The sequence below is a fragment of the Ammospiza caudacuta genome, chromosome 17 (genome assembly GCF_027887145.1).
Source record: "Ammospiza caudacuta isolate bAmmCau1 chromosome 17, bAmmCau1.pri, whole genome shotgun sequence".
Classification (NCBI taxonomy): domain Eukaryota; kingdom Metazoa; phylum Chordata; class Aves; order Passeriformes; family Passerellidae; genus Ammospiza; species Ammospiza caudacuta.
In genome coordinates, this window is record NC_080609.1 from 12,601,320 (window position 1) to 12,623,280 (window position 21,961).

The 21,961-nt window shown below is 49.5% G+C and overlaps 1 protein-coding gene across 2 annotated transcripts in view; it reads left to right on the forward strand.

The window, feature by feature from the left end:
- Positions 1-21,961, forward strand: part of ELFN1 (extracellular leucine rich repeat and fibronectin type III domain containing 1) — a 101,289-nt gene that overhangs the window by 4,627 nt on the left and 74,701 nt on the right. Inside the window, exon 2 of one of the 2 annotated variants that reach the window (XM_058816145.1) lies at positions 16,337-16,449. The exons of the other annotated variant lie outside the window; for it this stretch is intronic. The gene's annotated coding sequence lies outside the window, so the exon portion shown is untranslated. The remainder of the gene's footprint in view (positions 1-16,336; positions 16,450-21,961) is intronic. 2 annotated transcript variants of the gene reach the window in all.

Below are 21,961 nucleotides of genomic sequence, written 5' to 3' on the forward strand. Positions count from 1 at the left end.
AGGATGCTTAGCTGTGAAAGGTCAGGCTTTTGGCTTGTTCTAGGTGCAAGGTTTGTTACTGTGAGCTGTGGATTGTGCATTCCAGTTCTCCTGTCTGTGCCAGACACAGGAGTGCACGATGCATGCAAACAGAAGGACGTGGTCAGTGCTTGTGAGAGTTAGGAGCTGAGCTCTGGGTGTAGAGCTGAGGTTGGAGGAACTGTGATGGGGACGGGACACGAGGTCCATGCCCTGGAGAGCCCAGAGCTGTCCCATCTGTTTGTCAAGTCTCAGCCCCATCCTTGGGCAGTTTTTTCCAATACTTATTTCTCCATGTATGTGCTGGGGATAAGTGAGTGGATTGTGTCAGTGAAGCCCTGCATTCCAGAGGGACACAAAAAGCAGCACCCAGCCGTGCTGGTTGGGATGCTCTTCTCTGCTGGCTGCTCCAGGACCAGGATTTCATGCTGAAAAAGCCCCAGCAGCACAGCATCACCTGCAGCATCCCAGCTGCCAGCATGTGCTGTGAATTGGTGTTAGCTCCAGGTGAAGCAAAAGTCTGGGATTATGTGGTTTTTCAGCAAAGGGCACTGGGAAGTCTGGTGGAGCAGAGGCACTTGTGAAGGAGCTTGTCTGGGCAGTGAGGAGCCTCAGGAGGAGAGGATGTGGGGCTGGGGGCTTGCTGCAGGTCAGCTGTGCTCTTCTGGGCAGTGGGGAGGCTGCTGTGGAGTCACCAACAAGGCTGTGAGTGCGGGGCTGAGGAGATGGGAAGCTGCTGTGGAGACTCTAAAGGGGGTACGAGCAAGGAGCACAGCCCTGAGCAGTGCTTGGCATGATTTTGTGCAGCTGCTGGATTTTCTTGGTGCTGCAAACTCAGGGCTTGGGGATGGTTAGAGTGAGCCTGATATCAGGACAGCATATTCCACAGGGGTTGAATATCTGGTGTGAGGAGATGGAGATGTGATGGCCAGCAGTAAACTGGGCCCAGAGGAGGCTGATGAGGAGGAGAGGAGCTGTGTGGAGCTGGATGGGACAGTATGGAGTCATACACTGCCCAAACTGTGAGTGAGGACGGAGGCAGAGCTGTGAAAGCAGCAGGTCTGTGAGGACCTTGGGGTGAAGGGACTGGAGGCTCAGTGGGGAAAAAGAGGACAAAGAGCATGAAATGATTTGTGTGGTGTTATTTGGCTGCTGGAGTGGGGAGTGTGTGTACCCAACACGAGCGTTATCTCAGTCTCCGAGACATCTCTGTAATAGCAGCAAATAATAATAAATATCAAAGAAAGGAGTTGGGGGAGTTGGCTCCAGGTGAGGGGGACCTGGAGCCTCCTTGCACCACGAGGAGCTGGGGCAGGAGGCTCTGGGGGAGGTGGCACTGAGGTGCAGGGGGTTTAGGAGCCTGGGTTAGGAAGCTGGGGAGGTGGAGATGGGACTTGGTGTGGTTATGGCAGGAGCCTGTGAGAAAGCTGCATGTTTAAAAAACCACCTCAATAACCAAACCCAAAATGCCTATCAGTCAGGGCAGGCTCAAATCTGTTGTTTGGGCTTGGCCTGGGCACTGCCTGGTCTGGTCCCCTGTGCAATGTGAGGTTCAAGGCACAGTTAAAGATGGCCCAGTGGCTGTCGAACCAGTGCTCCTGAGGAAAGCCCTCAGCTGATGGAAGTGTGGACAGCTCCCTCAGGGAGCAGAGCATCCCACATCTGTGCCCTGAGAGATCCTTGTCTGGGCACTGATGAGGGAGAAATGGTCCCAGGGCTGTGGCCTCTGCTCCTGCTGGGTGAGTCCTGCCCCTCTTGGGGACCAAACCATCAGGGGTTTGTTCTAATACACACATTTGATGTGTTCAGGGCTCCCAGAAAAGCCAAATAACCACAACTCTGCTGGCTTCCCCTACCCCTCTCTCCTCTGTGCTTAGAGGGAGTCAGTGGGAAAATCTCCAAGATCTGTTTTTTTTTTCTTTCCTATTCCAGCATTTCTTTATGAGCTGGACAAGGGCAATCTCTGAACTCATTGGTATTTTTAAATCTGCAGGAATAAGTGTATGGAAATGTATGTGTTTTACTGTATCAGCTGCTATCAGCTTTTAACTTTATTACAGTAAGTGCAGAGTTTTCATGGGCCAAACTCATTCATTGGATTTAATGGAGTTAAACTGCAGGCAGATTTGGCTACTTGTTTGTGTATATCTTTGTAAAATGGACAGGCAGAGATCATAAAATTTTATACTCTCCGTGGCATCTTATAGGGAAAAGTCTTCCAATATGTTTTATAAACAGCATGCATATTTTGCTACAGTGTATGCTCATACCTAACACAAGGCACTTTAGTGTTGCTTTTTTTTCCCGTTTCCCAGAGCCATATGTACATCTGTGAACTTGGATTTGCCTGCATTATTTTTTCTTGCTCCTTTCCTTAAAAGAGTCTTTAGCAGTTTTGAACAATTTAACTGGATTTCTTTCTTTCTTTTTGGTGTATTTGTATCTCTTCCTAGAAATGGTAATAAGAACTCTAACCCTTGCTCTGAAGGGCTCAAAATGAGGGGATAATAATGTTTGTAAAGCCTCTTGCTAAATACCCAAAGCTCTCCTAAACCATCCCAGCTGCAAATGCATGATCTCAGGGCATTTCACAGGTGCTGTGAGACATTTGAGGGGCTGACTTTCCCCCCCTTTTCCCTGAGATACTGTTTTCTTCTATTTTCACAATGTGATGATATTGGTTTCTTGACCTGTTCTGGGCTGGGTTTAGATTCTGCATGTGCAGGGCCTTTCCCAGTGTAACATGGAGCAAACTGACACTTGAAGCTGTAGAAAAAATGTATTTCTAGGAGATGGATTTATTTTCTAATGAGGTATTTGATGTTTTTCCAGGCTCTAAACAAATTAGACCCAGATCTGTGGCTGCAGGGCATTGGGAGGGGAAGTGGTTGATGAGCTGAGCTAATTAATTGCACTTACTTATGACTTATCAAATGGTGATCACCACCCCATATGGAGCACTTGAGTGTGTGGAATTGAGGAGAGAGGATATTGATATGTGGGATAAATGTAAAGCAGTGGTCAATGGCAAGGACATAAATAAATCTGGAGATTCGGGTGACATTAAAATAAATTGTGGGTAGTGAGGTATGAGAGAGACTTAATGTCAAAGGAACACCACAATGTATTTATATTCCCACTCAGGATTTGCTGGGGTTTCTAAATAATGCATTAATTCAATTACACATTCTTAATTAGTGTTTTCTCAAATTGGAGCAACATCATTAATTTACTGCTTCATATTTTTATTTTGCTGGTGTGGTGAGTTTGATTTTCGACTCTTTCCCCTCTCTGGTTTGTAAGACTCATAACACGCAGCTGTGATGCTCATGCACAAACTGCAGCTTCTTTGGGAATACCAGATTTCTGAATTATGATTTTTTAATTTTTTTTTTTTTTTTTATGCTGACAGGCTGCACAGCACTGACCTGACCCCGTAATAGGAGGAAGAGGGAGAAAAAGAGCCCAGATCTGAAGCAGCTCCTTTTGAATGCTGAGCAGCATCTGTTCTCCGTAGAGCAGGACGATCTGCAGCATGCTGGGGCAGGATTAGGCCCTTTGGGCTCCCCCAAATGGGATTATTTGATTTTTTCCCCTTCTCTGGACACTCCTGGTACTTGCAGGGATGGGTGCTCCCTGTCCCTCTGGGGCGAGTGCGACACACAGGGCTGCTCCTCCCTGGCACTTGTAGGGATGGGGGACAGGGAGCTGTGTGCCACTCTGCGGGGCTTGTCTGTCACTCCATGGGGCTTGTCTGCCTGCTTCTGCATGGGAAAGGTTGAGGGACAGCACTTTGCTGCTGTGCCCCTCAGTGCTCTGTCTGCAGGGAGGGTGTGCTCCCGAGAGCTGCTCTCGGGCGTTTGTTCTTGGGCAGCTCCTGGAAAGCAGCACTGGGTCAGTGGCACACGGGCAGCTGGGGGCTGGTGCCAGGGCTCTGGTCCTTGCCACAAGCCAGGCTTGGGGTCAGCATTATGAAACAAATGTGTTACCTGGTTTATTGAAGTTGTAGGATGGTCACTGATCAGGGAGACCAAGGCAAGCCAGGACTGCTCGCTCCAAGCGACGCCTTCCAGACCAACACTTGTCCAACTTCACACTCTGGGTTTTCCTACCTGCCACCCCATTTCTTCCTTTTAATTTTTGTTCCTGGCTTTGCTCCTGTTCCCCACCCTCTGCCCACGCTGTGCTGTGGCTCGGAGGCGAGGGAGCAGCCTCCAAAGGCCCATTCATCACCGCCTGCTCGCCAGGCACCGGCAGCCGCCGCTCCATTGATTGACTGCGGCGCGCAGTGAATTTAAAATCATTACGCTCCTGAGACAGCTTTTAAATATGAGCAAAATCAAGTCTGTGAAGAAGCCCTTGTGGAAAGGGTGTCTCGAGCCAGGGAATTCCATGTGGCACCGGGTGCTGTTTGAATCCAGAGGATATTCTGCTGCTCTGGACCTCACGGGTGTCCTTGTACGAGCCCGGACCACTCCGTGCTGGTGTGATGAGAGTGGGCAGGCAGCTGCTGGTGGGGAATTAAGTAGAAATATTTCACTGTAGAAAACACTATTGTGTAAAGCCATCCATCTGCTGCCTGTCTCATGCTTTGCATGAATTAATGAGCTGATTGATTAGGAGAACCTTGCAGCAGCCGGGTGAGGGAAATGATTCCTGTTCTCATGTTACAGGTGGGGGGAGCTCAGAGGTGAACAGGTTAAGATTAAGGTTTCCAAGTTAGGTTGGATTTTTTTGCCGTTAGTGAAGGCTAGAGTTGAGGCATTTGTCTGTCTTGTTTTACTGATTGATCAGTCTGAGTTTTTGGATGTGTTTTGCCTTTGGGAGCAGTTGTGAGAGCTTGCTGTGGCTGCCACTCAGGGCCGGACAGTCTCTCTCAGGATCTGCTCTTCCAGTTTGTGGCAAAACAGCAAAGTCTGCTGCAGCTCTTGGCTGTGGTGTTTGCAACCAACTGTCTCCTTTCTTTCTATTGAGAAAGATAAACTCACAATTTCTTACAGCACTGGCTGTTTAACACACTCTCCTCTTGCTCCACAGCCTTTACCAGTCACAGCTTTCTGTAAGCACCCCCCAGTTCCTCACAGTATCTCTCCTGGCCACCTGCAGCTGGCAGAGGCAGGTAACTGATGGCTGATGCATGGAGCATCCCTCTCCTCCATGCTACAATGAGTGCAGCTTTTCAGGAATGGAGCATTGAGCAAATGTCACTCCACAGCCCCAAAAATCTATCAAAGGAAATGACAGTGGCTGTAAGCATTAATCATCCCGTATCATCAAAATAAAGTTGTTGCAATGGAGAATTGTCAAAGGATAAATGTCTTAACTTCAGCTCACTGCTGGTTCCTTTGATGCTGGTGGCTCACCAAGCAGGAGGTGGTAGTTGTGTAGCCCAGGGACTTTATTAATTGACCCTTTCCTCTCCAGGATAAACAATTGTTCAGTCTGGTTACCAGAAAAAGGCCTGGGACACTTGAGAAGTTGAAGTAGTTTCTTTTCATCATTGTGCTGAGAAATTTGTGCCTGGCCTGGAGTAAAAGCAGGGGTGTCACTTCCAGTGTTCTCCTAGGGAAAGGTGGTGCTGAACAATGAATTGCCAAGCCTGGTGTGCAGCCCAAGGAGGGTGGAGAGCTGCTGGAAATCTCTTTGTGTTTAAAATCTAGGTGTTCAAGCCAGTCTCTTGTGTTTTCTGGCACCATTGAACTTCTGTGCTGCCTGGGTCTGAGCCTCTGTCCCCAGGGGCTGCAGGGACCTGGCCCAGGCCGTGCTTTGCCAGCTGTGCAGCAGAGCAGGGCACTGAGAGGGCAATGGAGAGCAGCTCTGCCTCTGCCCAGCTGTGCTGGAAATGAGGGGTGCACACAGAGGGGATGGGGATTCACACCTTGCTGAGCCCCTCTGGTGCTGCTCACCTGTCCTGGCTCCTTTTTTACGTTGCCCATGGAAATGCTGAAGCCTGGGCTCAGGAATAGTGCAACTGCTTCTGGAGAACATCCACCACAGAGGAGCAAGGGGAAAACTTCAATAAATCAACACATTTCACCCTCTGTCCCAGTTCACAAAGGAGCAGAAATGGGGCTGTGGAGTTTGTGTAACTGCTTCATGTGTAAATGAAAAAGAAGTAAGTCTGTGGGATGAGATTCTTAAAGCTTCATTAGAAACCATATATTCATTTAGGTTGGAAAATAGCCTAAAAGACAAAGTCCAGCCATAATGCTTACAAGCAAAGTGAACATCATGGCTCCATCCAAGTTCAGAGAAGTTTGTCTTATTGTTTACTGTGGGTTAATCTTGAGATTCACTGATGGACTTGATGATCTTGGAGATATTTTCCAATGTAATAATTATATGATTCTCCAACTGTTTTGCAGAAAAGTCCTCTTCTACATTAAAATTCTTTCCAGTTGTGGACTAACTTGCAGGTTCTCTAATTCCACACTGGCTTTAAGCAAAAGCCCCAAACTTTCTGCATGACTTTCCCCCCTCTCTGTCAATAAAGAATGGATGATTCATGTTATGATTTTTTTTTTGTCCATTCCAGTCCCAGTCTTAACAAAACAGCCATAAAACAGCATGAGCTTGTATAGCCCTTAGGACAGCACACTCTCTTTTGCACTGGAACTCTAATTTGTGGGAGTAAACAGAATAACACACTTCATTTTAATGAGGCTGGCTTGGGAATTAGGTGTGTGTCACTTATTGATCTTGCTTTTTCTCCCCATTTATTTTGAAAAGCTGTTGTCTTTATTTTCAGCGGGTGAAATGTGAAGTGTGGTTGCAGATGCTGACTTATTCTGTGGTTTAGATTGCAAGCAGCTCCTCGGAGCCAGGGCCTGTGGGGTCCTGGGAGGTGCTGAGTTACAGGTAACCTGTCCTGCACACAGCTTGTAGAGAGCCAGGCATGGGCACCAGATGGGAAATGACCTCCTGAGCTGGTCAGGTTGCCTGTGACCATCTGAGAGCCCTTATCTCACCAGAATGATATCCAGAGAGCTGGCTGCTGCATTCAGTGGGTGAACCTGGAAGGGAAGGGACATGCCCAGGGTTATCTGGGGTGCTTTGCTGGGTCCAGGTCCTCCAACACCTGCTTCTGCACTACCCACAAGACTTCCTTGCTTTCTTTGTCCTTAGTTTTGCAGCGCAAGGAAATTTTTGTTTAATTTTAAATGTTCTCCTAAATCTCGGTGACGGCGGATTGACGTAAGCGTGTGCTGGATCAGGGCCTGTTCTCTAATGCATATGGATGTGGACACAGCTGTAAGCCTTCTCCATCTCCTTCTGCAGGGAAGGGAGACATCTTCCCTCCCTGCCCATGGGTGTGCCCCCTTGCAGGGGGATGGAATATAAGAAAATAAAGATGGTGTAGAAAGTAATCTCACCCCTAAGGAGTTGCAGCTGGGCAAATTATCAAAGATCAGGAACAGGCCACAGCTGTAAGCAATGAGAAGAAAAGTGCTATAAAAGAGTGGGGTGGCTGGGTGAGAAGGCAGCTGGAGTCAGTTGAGGAAGAGTCAGTGCTCTGAGGAGCTGTCCATGAGAAACACCAAGGAGATATGAAACTTTTGTGATAAGGAGACAACAGTACGGAACCCCTGAAGCAAGATCATAACACTCTCTCTCCCCTTGCTCCAGGGACACCTTGGAGGGTGTCCCGCCCTCCAAGGAGCATGTGGGGGTGAATCCATGTGAGAACTGAATTCACTGACTCCTCCATGTGAGGACATGGGGGTGAATTTGGGCAGAACGGCTGGTTGCTTGCTCAGCCATTGTCCATCAGGGTTCCTGGTGCAGCCTCCTGGGATGCACGGCAGCAGGGAGAAAGCCTCTGTGTTATGGTTACATCTCCCTTGCACCACACAAGCTGGGAAATTCCTCCAAGCCTGATCTCTTGAAGGTTTTGGGTGGAATGTCAGCACATCAGCAGCAACACTGCATGTTGGCCATGTCTTGTCTGACAGCTTGCCCTGGGTTTTGCTCCTGCTGGTGTCACCACAGCCAAAATGTGGCTGCTCCCTTGGGAAGGGCAGCACAAACAGGCTGGGTCAGGTGGCAAGGCAGGTTGTGCTCATCCCAGCTGGTCACACACAGACTGGAAAGCCCAGGCTCTGCTTCTCTTCATGTGTGACATCCCCTCAGTCACACCATGGCCGTGTGCTTGTCTAGAGAGCACAAGCTGCTTCCCCATCCCACTGCAATATCTGCAACATCCAAGGGGGCTCCATCCATTTGCCAGCATGGATTGTGCCCAGGAAGCTCCTGAATCCATCTGGATGCAGCCTGATGAAACTGCAGGGAGAATATTAAAGGAAAAAAAGGTGGAGAGAGAGAGCAAGTCAGCTCAAGTCTGTTTATGGTGATTCCATCTTATTTAAAAAGGATAGCAAAGTATAAACCATTTAAATATTTCATCTGCAGAAGAGCCCTGAATGAGTTTGTACCACGTGTGCATGAGTGGTGAATGAGTGGGGGTGGCACCAGCCCTGCTCAGGTCCATGTGCATGTGGGGGAAGTGGTGATGTTGTTTAGAGTTTTTTTACTTAAAAAGAAAATTGTTATTTTATTCTTGGTGAAAGTTATCGCTGTCCTAACAGGTTGGGTCTATCTGGAGTCAAGGGCCTTATCCTGCTCCTTGGTGCTTTCTGCCTGCTGGGTGCCTGGAGGATGCTCAAAATAGCCCCAAATCAGAGCTCTGCCTGCCCAGCCTTGTGGAGAGTCACGAGGTCACTGGTGTAACTGGGAGGAGAATTTGTCCTTCTGGCTTTAAAAATAGCTGTGTTTTCTTTAATGGCATTTTCCTTGGGGCAGCCAGGAGCTTGCAGGAGTGCACAGCCCAGCTGAGGTGCCAGGACACCCCAGCTAATTCCATTTCTAAACCACGTTTGTCTCTAAAAACGAACCAAACCAAGCTGGATTTCTTCTTCCTTCCAAAATTTTTTATTTGACTGGTTTCCTAGAGCCAGATTGATGATGTTTGCTCTGTGAAAAATGCTCTCTGGTATAACTAAATAGGATTGTGTAATCTCCAGCAGCTGAAGTGTTTAGTTAGGGCCCAGGGGTGGGGTTTTTTTCATCCCAGCTGTGTCTGCCCTCACCCAAGTGTGGGGTTTCTAGTGATGAGTGATTTGGGGCTTATCTCTGGGAAGCGCTGTGAATGCCAGACCCGTGCTTACACCATGAGAGAGAAATGCATGAATTTTTCCACATCAGTAGGAGCTGGAGATTTTGCTAAAGGTGTCTCCAGCTGCAAGGAACGAGATAGGGCTCTGCTGGAGAGCTCTGGAGAGGCAGAACTGAGTAGGAAATTTAAATGTGGATTTAATGCCTCAGAAAGCCATCTGCAAGGGAAGGTGCAGGTGCTGCCTGGCTGCTGGCCATGCAACAGGTCACTGGGGCTGGCTGCTTGTGAGGCTGCTGAGGCACAGGTGAGGTGTTTAATCTGACTTGGGAGATGTTCATTAGGGAGCCCAAGGCCAGGGATGTCCCTGGGAGTGCTCTCCATGCACTGCTTGCACGGGGTCTGGCTGCATCAGCTGCTTGTGCCCCCGTTTTTAAATGGAAAAGCTGCATTAAAGGTTGTCAGGACCTGGGATGCAGATGGACAGACTGACCGCAGCCAGGGCAGGGTGGTTGGGATGCAGTTGCCTTCCAAATTCCAGCCTCTGCGTGCTGAAGGAAAAGGTAAAGCAGTGAGTACAGTCTGTTTGTTGCCCTGTTGGATGGTGAGGCAGTGGCTGAACCTCTCAGCTGACCCTACACAGCACTTTTGTGGAGTTGCTGTGGTTAAACCCCAGCTCTGTATGGACCCAGGGCTGAGAGCTGCACCTCCTCCTGCTGCTCATTCCAGTTTGGCACAGAGGCTGTGCTGGGTGTCCAGGGCAGGTCTGTGCAGGCAAGCCCACGCTGGGAGGGATGGATGATGGATGTGGACACAGCTGAAAGCCTTTTCCATCTCGAGGCTTCTGAAGGGAAGGGAGAGATCTTCCCCTCCTGCCCATGGGTGTGTCCAGGGGCAGCAGCTCTGGGGCACACGGGGGTGAATTTGGGCAGAATGCCTGGTTGCTGGGCTCAGTCATTGCCCACCAGGGCTCCTGGTGAGGGCTGTGTGTGTGTGTGTGCAGCCTCCAGGGAGGGAGCATCACCTCTGCCCTGCTCAGAGCCATCTGTGCTCACCCCACCACAGCAGGGTGGTGGTCAGGGTGCAGCACTGCCCTGTTTGGGGGTCCTGCAGCCCCCTGTGCCCCAGCCTTGCCTTGCTGCTGCCCTGAGCATCCCTGGCCGTGCCCCCTCCTCACACCTGCCCTGGGGTTTTGTTGCCCAGCACTGTAGCTGATGTCAATTTGTAAAACAATACTTCAGCATTGCCCAGTGAAAACACAGACAGCATTGTACAGCTGGGAGCAACATTGATTGAAGTGATATTTAATCCAAGGAAAATACATGATACATAGTCTAGGATTCCTCGCTTATCCATCATATAATGCAGTTCATGGGGATTAAATATCCCTCCTGTAAAGTTGGTAGAGATCAGTGTTGTTATTTGTTTTGCAAATGATCCTGACAGTGATGCTGAGAGCTATTGATTATCAATGGTTCTTTAAAAATTACTATTATACTGCAAATTACAAACCTTGGGGGTATCCAGTTATATGATAATGGAAAGGCATTGGTGTGTAATGACACATGCATCATAACAAATTTGCTCTGGCTATATAATGGAGATTGAAAGGGACATGATTTATGACCAACAGGATTAGCTGTTTGCCACGATACATATGAGGTAACATGACAACTGCCTAGTTGTTCATTGTGGCAAGGAGTTCTGATGATTAGAACAATTTAGAAATAAATGAAGTAAAACAAATAAAAGCAAAATCTCCTCTGCCTTTAGATTTTAAGTATGTAAACTGCTCTTCTAATTAATAAATAGCAAAAATCCCTCCATCACTCTCCCAGGAGCATCCACAGAGCACTGCACAGGTGCAAACCAAGGCTGGCAGTGCTGGTGGAGCTCCTGGGTTTGCCTGGAAAGCCTTCAGAGCTTCTGGCCGTGGCTGTGATGGAAGTGCAAACAAGATCCCTGAGTCTGCTGGGAATTTCAATGTGTGTGTGCCCTTGAAGGCAGTGGAGGACACTCGTGTTGAGTTGTGTGCTCTCGTTCCTGATGATGAATGCCTGATAACACAACTGCTTGTCTTCCAGGCTCTCCTGGTGTTTCCCAGCTCCCTAGATGAGAATTGAATGCTTGATGTGTTTGAGTGCAGCCCGAGGGCTGCTCCAGCCTGTGGTGGCTTTAGCAGAGTCACAGGAGCCTTTGGCAGGGCTGGGTGCTGTGACCTTGCCCTGCCACCCTGGGTGCAGTTTCACAGCTGTGGAGGAAGGTGAACCAGGAGGGGAGGACTCTGGGACTGTGCAGCTCAGTTTCTTTTTTGAAGCAGGACTTTTGCCAGTGTTGACTTTGTCTGGACAAGTCTCAGAACTCCTCCCAGGGTGGATATGGGTGGTGGGCTGCCTGCTCAGTTCCTGCCTTCAGGGGGAGCAGAGGTATTTGGGGTGCAGCTCATGGGCTTCATCCTGTGGCTGCAGACCCAGTGTGAGATCCTCTGGCACTTCACAAAGAAGGAGGAGCGAGGACCTGAGCTGGAGAAGTTGTGGGGCGTGAGGAAAGGGCTGGGTTTGGCTGTTTGTTCCTCTGCTTTGTCACTCCCAGCTGCAGCTGGGTCAGGGCACAGAGCTGGACGGGAGATGCCCTTACCCAGAGCGTGCCTGACCCCTGCACAGATGTGCACAGACATGGATGTGCTCAGGAATGTTTGCCCCACCATTACCTTTGTGGATGACCTGACCTGATGTCTCTGATCCAGGCTCTCCCGGGTAGGAGGGCTCTCTTGCAGGAGCTCTTTGATTAGCAAACACTTCACAGTGGCTCAGGGGAGGCTGGAGGGGGAGGAAGAGAGCCCTTGTTCCTCTCAGCTGCTCTGGGCTGGGTGGACCTAAAAGTAGCAGGCATGAATGCAGCTCTCATTACCTTAATGCTTTGTATCACAGCTGGAGTGGGACACTGTCACATGTACGGATTCTGGGAGGTCTTTTGATCCGGCATTGTATCACATTTTGTGACAAAAATCAGTGTAAAATGGTTGAGCCGTGTCCTTCAGCCCAGTAAGTGGCTGCACAAGTCACTGAGTCTGTGCACAGCAGCAAAGCCAGGCACAGTTCAGGAGGGACCTCTGAGTGACACAGGAGACACACAGGGGCCACCCAGCTGTCACTGCACTGTGGGTGGGTTGGGTGAAGGTGAGGAGTCCCCCCTGTCCCCAGAACACTGTGGGCAGAACCTGCTGTCCTTAGAGCAGCATCACTGGGGTTGTGTTGTGTGACACACACATTGGGGCAGGATTTGCTTCTCCTTGGAAGAGTTGATCTGGAAAATGGGGATATTCAAGCATTTCTAGGTGGAGTTTCCCACCCTGGACCATTGCCTGTCCTCATGTGTGCGTCAAGCAGCCCCTTCCTGCTCTGATGGCATCTCCCTTGCTGGGACAGAGTGGGGTAAAGGGACCCTCAATGATCATGTGGCCATTTAGAGAAGTTTGTAAAGGATTTGATGACAGCTTAGGAAAACTTCCTCTCTCTCCTGTGTGCTAGTGATGCACATTTGTTTCTCTGCCATTGTAATGGAAGTCCAAGTGCTACACAACTGCAGAGATCCTGACATTGGAGCAGCCAGCGTGCACCATCTCTCTGGGGAAAAAAGGATCCATCCAAATGGTTCCTTTATGCCATGCTCTAATTTTGCTGCTGTTGGTTTATTTTTGTTTTTGGCTTCTTTTATTCACGGTATTCTTAAAACTTCCCTTTCAGGGCTTAACAGCTTAACCATTTCGAACTCATGCCAAGCGGAAATGTAGCATACGATTTTCTCACTGAGCATTGTGCTGAGCGCTCAAATGTATTCTGGATTTGTGGAAAAGCTGCAAAAAACTGGGCTGAAAGAGAGTGAGAATTAGCACTCAAATGAAGAGCCAGGTCTTTGCATGATTGGGAAAGGTCTGTGGAAGCAAGCAGAGTGCTCCTGGTTACCTTCTCGCTCTGGCATGGCTCACAGCAGGGTTGGTGGGCAGGCAGGTGGTGAAGCGCAGGTCTGCAGTCTTTAAATGTGGATCTTAGTCCTGATTGCTGGTCCCTGATATCTGAATTATGCCCCAGGCTCTGCTACCAGATTCCTCTCTGGGCTTCAGCAGCTCCTTCAGTCTCTTGGGCCTCCCTCTCTTCTTCACAGGAAAGGGATTTTAGTGCCAAAAATAACCCATTTTCCTAGGTGGGCCTCTTTGTGACTCTCCTCTGTGAAATACGTCTTTCTCCCTGTTCCTCCAAGTGAAATACAAAGGAGATGTGATTCACCAGCAGTGCTGATGTGCCGAGGCAGCAGGGAGGCTGCTGGTGTGCAAAGGATGCTTTGTCCCTGCACATGTGCCCCTCTGACACACAGAGCCCCTGCCTGGGCTGCTCCTTCCTGCTCTGCCCGTCCTGAGAGTGCCTGGAGGATCCAGGGCAGAAATGGCCCTGCTTTCGTGCTGATGGGGCACCTCTGGTGGGAGAAAATGCCACTTTTGGGAGGTGAGGTGGGTGTTGTGTGATCTTATGGACAGTCCTGTCCTATGAGAACTGGTTTGGGACAAAAGTCTGTTGTGACTTTTCTTTGGCTCTTGCTCCTGCAAGGAGCTGCATTTTCCCAGGGAGGAGGAGGGTAAGGGATACATTTGGATATGCAAACTTTCTTGGAACTAAATTATCACCATCTAATGACTGCTGTGATGCTGCTGAGCAAACCCGGGCTCCTGGGGCGATCACAGGGGTGCAGACTGGCACAGAGAAGTCAAATTGGTGTTGCAGAGCTGGGAGGCTTGTTTTAATCCTGCTTTTCAAATACAAGGGTAACAGAGTTATTTTTTTGCCATTTCAGATTATTTATGGTTGTTCACATTAGAAGATCTTTGAGGGTCCTCACTATTTGCAGAAAATGCCTGTGGGACCTTGAGCTGCAGAGCTGGGCTGTAGACCCCAGCTTACAGATGCTCTGGTGGAGCTGGAATTTGCTCTTTCATTACAGCTCTCAAGCTTATGAGGTGAAGTGAGGGACAGCTGATGATTATTAGTAGCTTTAAAATTAATATTGCTCTTTGGCACATTTAATCTTTCATTAACAGTGAATACAATACATGCTGGGGTGCATGCAGACCAAGAAATGCTCAGGGTCCTGCAGTGCTACAGCTTGGGCAGATGTGAGTTCTGTGAGCAAGGGATTTTCCAGATCAGCAGAGGATGTGAGGAAGGGCTCAATTTGATTTCCAGAAGTCTCGTCTGTGTAAATCTTGGACAAGGGATAGGCAAGACCCTGTGCCCTGCCTGTGCTGTTTGCCTTTGAACAGTTCCACATCCCTGCTTGCATCACAGACCAGGAGCTGAACGTGGCCCCTGATTTATTTATAATATTCCTGGGAGAAGGGAGGGCGCATGGAGGTCTCTGGACAGAGATGAAGAGCACGGCCTAGGTACAAACCACAGTGAGGGCGCAGATTGTGGACATGAAGTGAGAACACTGAGTGAGCAACCACTGTTTGAAAAGCCCCAGGATGCAGGAGAAGGGAGTAGAGGGATCTCTGAATTCATCTCCTTGCCTCTCCCAAGTAAATCTTTTCTGGCTGATGTGGTTGGCATGTGCAGAGCATCTTGGCTTGGTGCTTCAGTGGATGGTCTCCAGTTGGGGTGACAGAGCTGGGAGCGGGGAAGCATTAGGGAGCCCAGGGGGTAAAATGCCTTGCCATGATCGTCAAAGAACAGGAAGGAAGAGCATTTTTTCTGTTATTGTTCATATTACAGGAAATTTCCCCACTCTCTTTTCAGTTAATAACCTCTGGGGCAAGAGCCCCATCCCTAGCTCATAGGGGAGCAAATCTGAATAAACCAGTAACAGTCATGTTGTTGAAGAGTGGCTCCTCTTGACTTGTTTTTCCACTGTTTGGATAAATAAGACAATAAGAAGAGCTGCTGAGATAGTTGGCAGAGAAATGGATCCCCCAGGAGATTGGGGCAATGTTGTTTATTCATGGGAGCTGCCTGTGCATGAGGGGTCAGTCCTGCAGCTCTGTAGAGAGAAGGGAAACAAACATTCTCTGTTCCAGCACTGGGTTCATTGCAAGGAGGAATGCCAGGGATCATTAGTGCCACAGCCACCATGATCTTTTGCTCAGATTAGTTTTCTCTTTTTAAGGCAAAAAAAAAAAAAAAGAATAATGGCAGGTTCCAGTTAGATCAGATATGGACAAAATAATAGCAGTATCACAGAGATTGAGGTCTGCAAGATTAAAATGTGAGAGGGAGGAGAAATGATAGCTTTGGCCCTGCTTGCTGTTACAGCAGCCATGTGAATAAATGAGTCTATGCAGATAAGCAGGGCAAAAATAAAAGGGATGCTTAGGACGAGATGGCAAAAAAAAAAAAAGGGAACTAATCAGCAGATTCAACCACTGTAATAATGCAGTAAACATGGAAAATTATATTATATTAGCTCCTCTGCTTCCCCTTGTAGACACTAGCCACAAAGTCATTGATAGGTGATTGCCTGTGAAGGTGCAGTGCAGCAGAATCCAGAGCTCCCTGCTCCTGGGGGAAGGCCTGAGTGATGCTAAAGGGGAAAGTTGACTTGTGAACTGCCTGAGGAAGAAGTGGCTCAAGTGGAGCTGTGGAAAAGCTCGCAGTTCACCAAATTAAAAACCTGCTCCCAGGAAAAGGACGGCCGGTGTGTTTGTCCTCAGTGCTCAGGCAGCTGTAGGGTTCGTGCTGAGCCACAGCTTAATTGCAGTCCTGGGATGTTCCCCTGATGCGGGAGAAATTGGTCTGCTGCAGATTTTTTTATATATATATATATTTCTTTTTTAACTAGTGAACTGATTTCCATTTTGTTCAATTTCTCACAAAGAATGACAAGTAGCCACTGCAGCTTTTCCCTGCGTTCAAGCAAAACCAGCATGTAACATTATTTGCAAATTAGCTTCATCCCTCTGGCTCCCAGTTAAAGCAGGAACTGCTTGGTCCAGAGTTGCTCCCAAAATATCCATTTAAACCATGTAATGATTCTGACTCTCTCATGCATAGTAGATGAAAGACGATCCGCGATTTATTTTTGAAGCTTTGAACCCCAAACATGGTCAATCACAGAAAAAAAGATTAAAAAAGGAGGAAGTCATGATAATGCAAAGCTGGGAGAAAAGCAGCCCTGCACTTCACAGTAAAATCCGTTTTCTTTGCACTTTTTTATTAACAGCTTCAACTATGATCAGTGCATAAATCTACCTGCAACACAGGATGTTGGAAAATTACCGAGAGACAGCAACGTCCTCCCTGCTGCTTGGTGAGAAAAGAAGGATGCACCTTCAGGTATGGGCTGGAAAATTGTTTCATCCTCTGTTCTCTATTTGTGTTTCACCAAGCCTGCTCATAGCATTGATTAGAGGGCGGAAATAAGGTGTTTGCAAGAGGGAAACTTCAGAAGGAATTCTCTAAATGTCTCAAGCCACAGATACGTGTCTGCTCTGTGCCCAAGCAGTGCAAGGCTCTTCAGGCTCTACTGGGGGTTAATGGTGGTGTTTTGTCCTGTGTTTGCTGTTGTTCTTTCCCTGTCCCTGTGGAGGGATCCTCCTTCTTAGTGAGAACCAGATCAGATCAGCTCTGCTCTGGATGCTCTGGCAGCATCGGGAAGCTGAGCATGGGCCGTGCCATTCCCTGCTCCTGGTTCATCTCCTCTCTGGTTCTCCTGCAGTGTTGGGAAGCTGAGCACAAGCCCTGCCATTCCCTTCTCCTGGTTCAGCTCCTCTCTGGTTCTCATGCAGCGTTGGGAAGCTGAGCGCACACTCTGCCATTCCCTGCTCCCGGATCACATCAAACCGCGCATACGAAATCGCCGCTTCCCCGGCCCTTGGAAGGGATCACATGGAGGGCTGAGCAGGATGAAGCTGTGCTGGCTGCTGTTGCTGCTCAGCAGCCTTTTTAGAGCAGGAGCAGAGCTAAGCGCTCCTCCTGGGTTTTCTTAATCCAGCCTCAATCCATGCACTTCAAACAGGAGCCTTGTTTTAGGGCTGTGCTGAGCGCTCGAGTCTCCCAGAAAGCTGCTCTCGTGCCTGGAAGGGCCAGCCAGGAGCCAAAAAGCTGGTTTTACTCTCTTTTGAAGAGGATGGAAATTGCTCCCCGTGAGCAGGGGAGTATGGAGGGGAGTTGTGGTTCCCAGGACAAGAAAAGGGAGGGTTGGTGGCTTTCTGAATGTGAATTTTACTGACAGTTGTCTGATGCTTTGGGCTCAACATGGACAAGCCACTGTCCCTGAAATCCAGCATAGCAACTGGATTATAGCTGTCATATCCATCCCTAGGGAGAAAAAAGGGTTTTTCTCCCTAGAGAGAAAAACAGAGGCCAGTTTAAAACATGCCAGCCATCTCCAGCAAGCTTCCCTAAATGTATGTTTTGTAGCAAACAAGGACCCAAGGGCTGCTTAAATCTTAGTAACTGGTCAGCACTGCGATCTTGCAGGTTGAGGTTTCTCATTTATCTGGGTGGGTTGGTTGCTTGCTTTGCCACCTGTGCAAGTGGTTTGAGGAAATAGTGGGAATGAGCTCATCTGTCATCTCAGTGTTTATAGATGCCTGTCCTGTGGGAGTCGTCGTTTCTGGTAAAGCTCTTGCTCCTCATCGTGTCCATCACTCCTGCTTACGATTCCCTTATCACCACGTTTGCTCCCTGCAGTGACCTCTGGGGACTTCACATGGACAAATTGCTGTTGCTGAGGCTGGATTTCACCTGAGGCCTCTTAGAAGGTGGCAGTATTGTGAGCATTGGGGTCCCCAGCATGTGACATGGACTCCAGAGGAAGCCTGTGGTGGCGCCTGATGTCCCACACTGTTGGAGTGTGTCTGTGCTGGTGGGTAAATGGAGTGGAGCAGGATGTGCTGGGGTCAGAAAGGAGCTGCAGATTTTGGGGCTTGGGTAGGTCTGTGTTTCACTGATGTGTTTCATGGATGTGCTGGCCAGCTCCAAGGTTTCCTCATGTATGGGAAGTACTGGCAGTCTTAGAGACGCAGCTTAGGTTGAGTTGTGTCTGCTGGGCGGTGCTGGGTCCTGTCTGGGTGTGGATTAGTTAAACAAGTAGTTCTGTATGTATTTATGTATTTTCCAAAGGCGAGGAGACACAATAGGGGATGGGTGTTAGAAGGGGGGGTGGATGAGAGCTGCCCTTGTGGTGCAGGCTCACCTTTGTGCTGAATTTTCAGCTGATTTCCAGCTTTCTGCCACTTCTGCCTTGGCTGTGGTGCCCCATCAATACTTTGCACCACATTGATCTCTCCCAAGTTTTTCCTTTAGCCTCCCCCTGCATAACACACAATGCACAAGGTGCCTGACACCACGTGCCAGGAGACACCATCAAAGTGGGGTTTGCTCCCTGCAACGTACTGCTCCCACCCTGCATTTCTTGGGAGAGCTCTGGCATCCTGTCAGGCCATGGGGGAGATGTTTGTCACCCCTTCCCACATCCATGCATGCCTTCCTCCCTGCAGGGAAACCCAAGCTGGCACAGGACAGTGTTGGATGATGCTGCACATTCAATATGAGGATGCTCCTCTAAAGCAGGATGAAGGCTGAGAGTAACGCCTTTTAATGTTCCTTCTCATAATTACCCTCTTAATTACTCAATGAAATGCCCAATAAAACAAATCACTATAATTTCTATTTTATTCCCTGCCTTCTGTGGGTTATTTAAGAGCTCAGGATACATTAAGGAGGCGTTTTCTCATGAGGGAATGCTTTCCAGTAGACGATACTTGCTAAATGGCTTTATGTCCCTGTCCTGTGTGTTTCATCCTCATTTTCCATGCCAGTTTGCTAATTACCAGAGGCACTGGGAAGCACTGCCTCCCTCGCTGCCCATCTCTGCTGTGATGAAGTCACAGCTCTGAGTTTGTGACATCCCCATGGCAACAGCCCGTGATGTCACTAGCGGGGATTACAACTTTGCAAAGCACCCAGGCACAGGCAGCCGGGCTGGAACTCTCGGGCTCTCACACGGCTTTAAATAGCAAGGAACTTAAACACAGGGAAGTCTTTAAGAAGGCTTTAGATTTCCCTTTTTTCACCCTGAAGGAAGGGAGGCTGTTGGCTGCAGCCTCCTTGTCCTGCAGCAAGCCCAGCTCCCTCATGCAAACGTGGGGTTTGCCTGGGGATGCTCAGCCCTGCAGTGACCCTGGTGCAGGATTCTGTGGCCAAGGGCTGATGTGTTGGGCATCTCTCCAATGTCCCTGGGGGCTGCAGGTGTCCATGCAACTCCCTCTTGCTCTGTACTTCTCACTGATAAAGTGAACATAAAGCAAACCTGGGGATCATTGATCCCTACAGCCCACCCCGCCCATGCTCCACTCCCTCTAAACTGCTGGCTCCACTGGCTTTCTTCTGTGCTTTTTGTCTAATACTCCTAGTATTTGCATAATAAGACATTGTTCATGCACAGGCAGTGAGGGAGGAAGATTCTTGTGTGTGCCTCTCTAGCAACAGGAAAATCATGTAATAACCACACTTTATTTTGCACCTGGGGAGGAAATCCAGCTCACATGGCTGGTACCACAAACTGTGTGGGGTGTTTAAACACACAGCCCCAAAACTTACACAGGGCAGCCACCTGACTGATATTTATGTGCCTTGTTTAAACAGCAGAGGCAAATCAAGCAGATGGAAGAGTCAATCTCTTTATTTTAGCTTTTCTAAGGTAGGAATAAAAATGATATTTCAAAGGCCAGCGTGTCTCAGCTGAGCGGTGGTGGGGAAAAGCCGGTGCTGCAGAACATACTGTCCTGTCTCCCTCTTCCTCAGATCATAACTTCTAAGCTGGATTCAATAGAAATAAATGTTCAGTAGTTCCAGTGGTGGCCTTTGGAAATGGAGCTAATGGAACAAGACAAAAAAGTAGTTACAACGTTTTGACAAGCGCTTAAATGTTTAATGCTATGCACGGCTGTGGGGAGGTGGTGGGTGCACCTGCAGGGAGCTGTGCCCCTCGTTAGCACAACGAGTCCTCCCACAGGCACAGGAAATTAAGCAAATGCTGTTGGAGCTGTGTGGTAGTAAACAGGCCGAGGGCAGCTGTGGTTTTGGCAGCCCTGCACCGTGCAGCAGGTGAAGGGCTCGGGGGGCTGATGCTGGAGGGAGAGGAGGGTGGCCAGTTCTTGGAGAAAAGCAGTGGAGGAGAATGCACAACGTTTCCCTGAGCTGAGACAGGGGAGATGAAGAGGCTGCAGTGATTAAATTGGATCTGCTGCAATCCTTCCAAAGCAGGCTTAGGAATTAAGAGCCATCAATGTCACATTGAGGGTCACTCGCTGCAGGACACCTCCGGCCTCCCCCCTCCGTGCCTCTGTTTAGCCCCTGAGGAAACTCGTCCTTTGTTTCAGAGCTCAGTTGGACATTCCCCTCTGCCACACAGCAGTGAATCCCAGCGAGGAGGGCCTCTAAGAAGCCAATTTGTTTGGAGAGGGAGGATTAGACTGTATGGCCAGATTTGCTTTGAATCCAGGTGTCATCAGGGATTTAATGACAGGGGAAGGTGGTGGGGACAGGAGGCACTGAACGGGCTGGGCTGACAGGGATCTGCTGGCTGGTCCCCTGGCAGCAGCAGTGATGGAGACTAAGCCCAGGAGGTGTCAGCTGGTGTCCCCTGTGTGTCAGGGACAGCGTGGTTTGCTCACTGAGACGATTCTTACCATGCCCATGGGACCCGACTGAAGCCACCGTGCTGTGCTGCAGGCTGGTCATGCCTGCCTGTCCCTGGGGCTGGATCCAGCTCACACAGCCTCACCAGAGGAGTCACAGCCCGGAGCAATGCTCCAGCAGCACAGCTGTGCCATGGCAGCCTGCACACACCAGCTGCACCTCAGATGGGATCATATCCCCCAACACCAGCATGGGAATTTTGGTGGGACCAGGCAGAGCCAGGAGGGAGCCCACCCATGAAACTGGCAGGCATTCCTTGCCTGGGAGTGAGCTGGATTCAGATGCTTTGGTCATGCTGACCTGCTCCAGACCAGGACCCCAATTCATCTGCTGCCATCCGTGGTGACACATTTACACACATCCCCATCAGTTCTGTGAGGCAGGGCCACCTCTCCCAGCCTCGCACAGGCACTGAGCAGAGCCCCAGAGGGACTGTCCAGCTTGACAAACCTCTGTCTGATCTGGGAGTCGCACGGAAGAGTTTTTTAATGCCCCTCCTCCGCCTTTCTCCTTATTTTCCACAGCTGGAAGGACGGGTCACAGCAGGGAGATTTTCACACATCATTAGAGCCAAGTGTCCAATTCCACACAGCCGTCAACCCCAATCAGAGCGATTTAAAAGGCAGAGCTTCCTTTAATCATTCGGGGACGCTCAGATCTGTTGGTGTGAACCGAGTGCTCCCACAGGCACGGCAGAAGCAGGGAGATGGAGCAAGGGGGAAATGATGCTGAGATGAGACTTGTGGTGTTCAAAGGCAGCGGCTCCTCACATGTAGATCAGCCCCAGGGCAGACCTGGAGGGTGAGGTCCTTCCTCCCTGTCTGTCTCCTCTGGTGTGGATGGATGATGAGGTGGCCATGGGTCCGGTCCTTCCTCCCTGTCTGTCTCCTCTGGTTTGGATGGATGATGAGGTGGCCATGGGTCCGTGTGTGCATGAGCAGGGCTGCAGCTGAGACCTGAGCCTGGGTGATGTATCAGGATGTTCCTAAGCAGGAGAGAGCCTCAGCACCAGCATTTCTGACTCAGGAGGTGGAAACATCCTGCTGTGTGAGGCCCTGAGCACTGGAGGTGTCCTGGGGACCTGCGGGTGCTGCGTCAACCTGCGGCTCCATAGATTCCCACAGAACAAACAAATAACCCG